The sequence below is a fragment of the Gekko japonicus genome, unplaced genomic scaffold, assembly GCF_001447785.1.
Source record: "Gekko japonicus isolate JY-2015 unplaced genomic scaffold, Gekko_japonicus_V1.1 scaffold1199, whole genome shotgun sequence".
Taxonomy (NCBI): Eukaryota; Metazoa; Chordata; class Lepidosauria; order Squamata; family Gekkonidae; genus Gekko; species Gekko japonicus.
Window position 1 is genome coordinate 230003 of NW_015167086.1, and position 8750 is coordinate 238752.

Below are 8750 nucleotides of genomic sequence, written 5' to 3' on the forward strand. Positions count from 1 at the left end.
TTTCTTTCAAAGAAAGAGAGCAGACAATTTGTTACCGTCTAACTGCAGTACTTTTTACCAGAGGATTCCACTGGCTTTATCAAAAAAGTTCTGGATACTTAGTGATTTTGATCCTCTCAGACAGGATCTTGGGAGTAAAAATCAGTCACAAATTAGGCTTCCTAATTCACATAGGTATGTGATTCACATAGGTAAAAATCTATATAGTAACAAACTTTTCTGCAGATTAAACAAATCCCTCTACCTTGTCCTACATCATTCTTCTCTGAGCCCTTTTTCCCAATTTGCTACAGGTAGCTGCACATTTCAAAAGCCCGTCCAGAACTATCTATTTAGCACCTGTCTTGTAGCCAAATGCCATTGTGTACCTGGAATAGAATTCTGCAGAATTACACATTCAGTATTTTTCTACCTCCCGTCATAAGCAGCCACCCTTCTTTGACATGGGGAGTGAAAATACAACAGGACGCAAAGGACCAGATGCCTAAACAGAACCCTCTATTAGTTTCAGTGGAGCAGAAGAGGAATCTTATGGCCATAATCCTAAAAATGCTTACATGAACATCAGACCTACTGAACGCAGTACTTTAATAGGCCTCTCAGTAAATAGTAGGGACTTGGAGGCAATTTCTTTCCCCTTATTCCTCACATCCTTGGCTAAAATGCTGAGTTGCCCTAAAAAGCCAGTGGTCTAAAACCTATGGCTAAAAAAATAATAGGTGATTAGTAGGCACCTAACACCATTTTGCTAAGACCATACCAGATAGGCTGCCAGAATGGGAGGCTGGCATGGAATGGTATGCAAGCTATTCTGTAGATTTATTAGAAGAGGTGAGGTACAAATGTGGAATATGTCAACTGGGGCGGGGGGGGGGGGGCAGAGTGTTGACATACTCTTAGTTGGGTATGCATAGGGTTACAATCTTCTTAAATGTAAACATAAAGCATAGATGGTTTTAGACAGATTTGAAGAGGAGAGGGTCCATCAATGACTACTAGCCATGGTAACTAAAGGGAACTTTAACCAACAGCAAATATCTGAATAGGCGTGTCAGGAGGCAGTATTGGGGGAAGGCCCCTTGCTTGACCACTGTGTAAAACAGGATGCTGGTATGATTAAGCAGAGGTGGTCTTAAATAATAAAAAGCAGTTGAAAGGAGCTAGGCTGTGCAACTTTGCCATCCACTCTTCAGTATCCACAGCTGCACTTCCCTCCCACACACACACCATGCAGTAACCCTGCTGTTTTCTGGAAGCCTAATTTATGCCACTTTTATTTGTTTTGAAGATTTCCCATCGTCTCAGGCCACTGGGCCATCCAGTCAAACAGTGTCTGTTCAAACAGTTGCCCTGGAGAGCCAAATGAACATTACATAGAGGCTGAGGGCCTTCGCCCACTGCCAGCACCTCCCATCACTGGTAGTCGGAGGTTTGCTACCTCTGTAGATGGAGGCTCCCTTCAGTCACCACAGCTAGTAGCCACTCATGGATCTCTTTCATGAATTGGACTGACACCCTTTTCAAGCTATCTGGCCATCCCTACCTCCACAGGCAGTGAATGCCACTGTTTAATTATTGAGTAAAGAAGTTTTTCCTGCGATAAAAAATGGGAATCCGGACCTATTTCCTAACAATTTCATTGTGTTTGCACTTCTCCCAGTTGTAGAAGAAGCCTTGCCATTTTAAAGGCTAACTGAACATGCCACAGGCTAGCTTTTCTGCTTGTGTTTTAAGAGAACACCATGAACGCAGGATTTGTTTTAAAATGTGAATGTGGCTTTAATTTTTTTAATTTTTTAAGCAAATAATAGCCTTTGTCTCTCAGCATAGTAGGGAATCTAGCCTACGCCCAACTCTCGACTAATTTCTAAATGCAAATGGAAGGGAGCAACAGCAGTGAGGTACAAGACTGTGCACAAAGTTGTCTCCCATGCTTGGTGTCAGAAACAGAGACTAAAAAAGAAAAATATGTGGAAAGCAAAAAAGGAGGGGAAAGGAACACATCCTTAGGCCAGTGATCACCAACATAATGCCCACTTGGTTTCTCACCCAAAGCAAAGCAAAGAGCCAAATCAGGCTTTCCTTTACCTCAGTGAAAGAGAAAGCATAACCTTTGGGTCTGCACGGACCACCTGTTCAGAAATAGCTGCTTTTCATTGTAGGAACATAGGAGGATGCTGGACTTGGAATTTGGTCTTGATTTTGTAATACCCCCCATAGCAGCCATTTTGTGATTCCCACTTCCCATGGCAGCCATTTTGTGATAGTGCCCACTGCTCTCCCTCTCCATTCCAATAGTGTTCACAGGCTCCACAAGATTGGAGACCCTTGCCTTAGAGGCTAGCAAATAGGGCATGAGTTGTGTGAGAATTTTAAATGCGGAGTGGAAATGGACCAAGTGGGTGACCTGGGAAGAGGTAATAAAAGTGAAGAATACTAGCAGGGGAGAGATTTTGCAAAGGTGAAGGAAAATAACAATCATGCCTACCACATTTTTTAATTGTTTTGAACTCTAGGAGGACTTGGAAAAGAAGAAGGCTTTCTTCAACAGTTACACCCAGATCATACTTCCTTTAGGCCTCATGGGACTAGGAGACTAGGTGTAAGTGCAGTTTTACAGGGATTGACTGGTAAATGCTGACATAGAAAAGTCTGAGATCAAGATGTGGTGCTGTTCACTGCGGCACTGGCTTCTGAGGTTGAGCTCAGTGTCTTACACCATCTTAAGTAAGTTCTACTATTTTCAACAGGACATAAGCATACAGTAGCATTGTAGTTTTGTTGGACAGCTGGGTTCGTGTTGGTGGTTGCCGTTTCCCCACCTGACCAGATTTATGATGTGATATTGTTACTGGACAGGTATAACATGGGAACTCCTGAATTAAGGTCCCAAAATCTTTGCTTCACATGTACACATGAAAGTATGCTTGTCCTGGACAAGATGTGGTCAGAACACACGCAGGGGGAAAAAATCAAGAAGGTAATATAACCGAACTGTGGATGAAGGAGATGTAACTGAGCTGCCCATTAAAAGCAATTTAAGTTTTTTTTTTCTTGAAAATTGGACCATCTAGCCACTGAAAGCTCAGAGCAATCCAGGAAGAGAGAAACCTAGAGAATTAACTATTGTTTCAAGAAATCAAGCTTGTTTCTACACTCTCCAACCACAGCAGGAGCAAAGTTAGGCTCTAGGTTCCTCCTTGCCATAACTGAGAAGACCAGACACGCTCTCTACCTCTGCAGTGATAAACTGACCGCCCTATAGTGTAAGATGGTATCCTTAGTTCCTGTGGGTGAGGTAACAGGACATGTTTTGTATGTGTATACTTGATTATTTGCTGTTTGCTAGTGTCGTGTGCTATTGTGCTTAATAAAAATGGTTCGATGTGTAAATCTAACCTGGTGTGTGTTCGATTGCTCTTGCTCTCCCTAGAATTCTGAAGAGAACCTGCCACCCTGTGGCCTACTCTGGAGAGGTGTGTTTAGTGCAACACAGGCAACAGCTCACTTATAAAAAACAGAACTATTGAAAACAAGACAAATGGACACCCTTGTCCTTAGAGGGGGGGAAACTGCCAAGAAAAGAGAGATCAGGCAAAAAAGGTTGTGCCAAAGTTTGCTAAAGAGTAGAATCTGGCAGCGAACACTCTCTACCGTGCTGCCGCTGCCGCTGTAGCAGTCAAACGAAAATAAGCAGGAGCGTGCTTACTCCGTCCTTCAAACCACGCTGATTTGTTTCCTTGAGGGAAAAGTTTAAATAACGATGTCATTGGCCTTCAGTCTAGAAGGGCCCAATTGCTGCCTCTTTATGCCTGCAGGGAGACCACAAGGAATTGTATCTATTCAGATTAGGGTTGCCAGCCTCCAGGTGGGGCCTGGAGATCTCCCACTTTTACAACTGCTCTCCAGCTGACAGAGATCAGCTCCCCTGGAGAAAATGGCTGCTTTGGTACTGTACTATGCTGAGGCCCCGCCCCGCCCCAAACCCTGCCCTCTCCTGGCTCCACCCCCAAAGTCTCCAGGTATTTCCCAACCCAGACCTGGCAACCCTAATTCAGATACTAGAGGTGTGCCCGCTCACTTGGCCTTGCCGTATTTAATAGCAGTTTGAAAATGGTAGGAGCCATTCTGACTCCCACCCAAAGAGTTGCAGTAATTCAGCAGCAGCAGCAGAGATCCGTTTTGGCAAACTGTAGCCAAGATTAGAGGTATGGCAAATGTCAGACCTCCCCTTTCTCCCCAATGGCAGGGGGCCCTAAGCAGCTTACATTGTTCTCCTGTCCTCCATTTTACCCTCACAACAACCCTGTGAGGTAGGTTAGGCTGATTAGAGTGTGTGACTGGTCCAAGGTCACCCAGCAAGCATCCACAGCAGAGTAGGGCTTCAAACCTGGGTCTCTCAGCTCCTAGTCAGATACTCTATCCACCACACCACACATTCCATGATAGGTCAGGGACAGTGTTTTGCAGCCAGATGCTGATTCAAGTTTGTCCTCTGCAGGTGCAAGCAAAGCCTGCTCTCTCATTGCAAGGTGGGTGGGATTTTCGTAGTATAACAGAACTCCTCCCCATAGGGAGGGCCTAAGGCAAATACTTTTGTAGGTAGCGTTTTAAGGAACTAGCGACCCCGGACCTCACCTTCTGATATTTGAAACAGGTGAGTCCGGGGTGTTTTGACACATACAACAGTGTCCTCCCAAATGGTAAACATGTTCTAGCACCAAAAGCATACGTGCACTGTGGAGAAGAGACAATGTGCTGCCCCCAGTCAATGTGCTGCCCCCAGTTATCTGTAGTTTAGTAAAACTGCTCTGTACCTTTAAGAGTAGTTGCACATGGGAATTGGTCCAGAGTTAGGGGTCCCAGAAGCTTCCCTCTGACTGGCTCATTAAGAGTAATTTCCTGAGCTCAGAGGCGCAAAGATAGGAGTGCTTTGTTCTTTTCCGTTTTCTTTGTTCATCAACCCTTACTGCAAGGAGAGGGGAAGCCTATCTCTTTCTCACCGTGGCTATTGAACTAACCTAGATCACAAGATGTAACTTTCCACCCAGCCATCTGAACGATTGTGAGTAAATTATCTTCTGAATGTGTGTGAAGTTGAATAAAGATGATTTAAGCTTTCTTCAGTGGTCGTGTGTTGGCTCACACCTAGAAAGCGCTGGCTTAGCCACAGCTCGCGCTGGACAGGACAGTGAGAAAGAGGGATGAAGTCCCACCCCTCCAGTGAGAGAAGAGGGGGTGATACAGTCTCCCCACCCAGCTTCCAGCCCTTAAAAGGAAAAACCTTTCCCTTGTCTGCTCTAAGACAGACAATGTGGGGGTGCAGTTAGCATGTCAGACTAGAATCTGGGAGGCCCAGATTCAAATCACCATGCGGCCCTACTAGGGTTGCCAACTCAGAGTGAAACCTGGGGAGGAGCCTCAGCAGGCTATAATGCCATAGAGTCCCACCCTCCCTCACAAGCATTTTCTCCAGGTGAACTGAGCTCTGTCGTCTGATCTTGGCTGTCTTGAGACCAGTTTTAATTCCTGGAGATCTCCGGTGCAGTGCCAGATGGGGGTTGGCAACACTCCCTGAAGCCTTCTGGGTGACCCTGGCCCAGTCGCACTGTCTGAATGTAACCTGCCTCACAGAGTTACTAAGAGGATAAAATTGGGTCAAGAAACCTATCCGTGCTGCTCTGAGTTCCTTGGAGGAAGGGTGAAATTACCACAGAGATGCAGGAGACTAAAACAACATAGACTCTAGTTTATTTTGATGCTGGGATGGTCTGATTGGACCATCTGAAATATGTTGATACCAGAGGTCATTTCGGGGGGGATCGCGGGGGATCGCAGTTCCCCCGGGTGAGGTATGGGGGGCGGGGCACATGACGAAGCCCCGCCCCCTGCTTCCGGCCACCCCGCTTCCAGCCCTTATTCAGCCAGGAGGAGGCAGGAGAAGAGGGAGGGTAAGTTGCTTCCTGCCTGCCTGGGGCCAGGGATGGCCTTTGCGGGGCTTCCTTGCACTCCTGCCAGCCTTGCAGGTCCACCGCCGGGCCCCTCATGGGCTCGACAGTGGAGCTGCAAGGCCGGCAGCGGCGGCCGGGACCGTTGGGGGCGGGGTGTGTGGCCTTATGACACACTTCCGGTGATGTCAGGGTGTGTGGCATATGCTAATGAGTTATGCTAATGAGTTCCCCTAGCTCTTTTTCTACAAAACGACCCCTGGTTGATACCAATGTTTTTCTAGAAACTTTAGATGTGGTCTCCTCGTTTACAACTATTTCACAACAAGAAGCACATTCAGTTATTAAAAAAAACTTTGATGTAGAGACAAGATAGTCATCCACCTACATTTTTTTTTTTTGCGGCACTGTCTTAAATTTACATTAACCAAGAATTATTTTCATTAAATGAATTTTTTTGGCAGATTCAAGTGGGATCCTTTATGGCACTGGAAATTGTGGATTTATATATGGGCAATCTTGAGGAGAAATGTGTATATTCAAAGAGGAACCTTTTCAAAGATTTATATGGTGGAGATATATTGATGATATTTTCTTCATATGGAAGGGCAGTTGGACAATTGCAAGAATCTCATAGGTGGCTCAATGTTCAAGATAATAATATCAAATCTGAAATACATTTCAATGAAAATCATATCAATTTCCTGGATGTCATGAGTAATACAAAGGACAATAGGATATGGACAAATATACACACAAAAACTACAGATAGAGTTTTCTTTTTAAGTTTTGATAGTTTTAATCCAGCTCATATAAAAAATAATGTACCATATCGTCAATTCTTAAGGGTTAGAAGGAATTGCATAAATATTGAAGATTATTCAAAGGAAGGCAAGAGCCCCAAAACAAAATCTTGCCACTAGGCGTTACTCAGACCACATCTTGCAAACAGCATATGATAAGGCTAGAGCTTGTAGAAAGGAAGATTTATTACATAACAAAAGCACATCACAAAGTGAGAGAATTACAATCAGTTTGATTTGTAATCACATCAGCATACAATTTAAAAAGAGCATATATAAAAAAACTGGAATATGGTATATGATATTCCACTTTGTGATAAAAAAAACCCGAACTCCCTCTTTTAAAAGAACATCCAGTTTAAAGGACAAATTGGCACAACAGTGCCTTTGTTCCCATGAACCTACAACATACCATTCCAGGACCAAGTGGACATTGCAGGTGTTGCAACCTAACTCAAAATATGAAAAGTTTCATTAATCCCTCTGATAAAAAATAATACCTTTTAAACAATTATACATGCAATTCAGTTACAGTTATATATATCATCAGATGTTCTTGTAATAAGATGCATGTAAGGGAGACCTCTAGAAAATTAAAGACTTGAATAACTGAACATAGAAGCGATATATTCCGCAGAAACGTTGGTGCCCTTTTGGTACAGGATTTCATGGAAAAGGAACATGGACACATTGATTTCATTTTGGGGGGCTAATTCATTTTCACAATGAAAAAGTCCTTTTAAAAACACGATTGAATGGATTTTAAGGTTACAGACTTTGACTCCTCATGGGTTAAATTCTGATCTGGGACTCCTGACCTTACTCTAGTAAAAGAATTTCATTGCTGTCGACAGGTCCAGCACTAGGTGAATTCCCTAGTCATCATTTGCTTAATATAATTATATATTTAATTGTCTTGCTTCATGTCCAATGCATAGTTCACTCATCTTATTCTGTATTTTGACTGTGTATCTATTTGTGAAATTAATTTTAATTCAGTCTTTTAAGCTAATACCATTTTTAATACTTTGTAATAGTTGTTATTATGGGGTCCTATTTGTATTTAATGCAGAATTATATTTTTATAGATCCCCTCTTCCCTGGACGCCTGCATGGTGAAGCGTCTAGAGGCTTTGTATGATAATAAACCAGTCACCTATCAGTTGACATTTCCCCCTCTTTTGTTCTGCAACACAACCCCACCTCCATCCCATAGCACTTGCTTGTTTCGTAAAGCAGCAGACAAGCAAGTTTCAAGGACACACAGCTAGGATGAAACTGCAGTGACTCCAGAAATAGGCACACGGGAGAGCTGTGGGTATTCTCCCTAGAGAGAGAGAGCGCATGTATGGCTGCCTGTTGGCTGGGACTGAGAATACCAGGTGGCTTAAACCGTGATTTAAGAACAAAGGACTATGTAGAAATGGAGCCGAAGCATTTCCCCCCCAAGGACCTGTTACAAATTTGTAACAGTCCTATCCTATACCTACAATCTCATGAGTCATGAAAGAAAAGTTTCTCCGTTAATTCTGAAATGACTTGTCCTTCGTTTCTGAAATCACGCCTCAGCCTACACTGGAAAGGTGGAAACTCTCCCAAAAAGCGTTTAAAGACAAGTAATAATACTCATAGGAATAGATTAAATATACTGAATATGTAAACACATACAGCACTTCAAAAGAATGTAATGCACATCAGAAAGTCATATAAACCACAGAATGATTATTCCTAAAGTAATACAATCCGAAAGAGTCCACAAGCACAAGCCCTCCTAGAGGCAATAACAGTCCATAGAAAAAATACTGTCCAGTATACCCCGACGGTATCGTACGTCATATAAAGACCGTTTCGAGTGACTTTATGACGTACATTACATTATTTTGAAGTGCTGTATGTGTTTACATATTCACTATAGTTTACTCGTCTTTAAACATTTTTTGGAAGAGTATCATTTTTTGTTTGTTGTTCAGTCGCACAGTCGAGTCCGACTCTTCGCGAC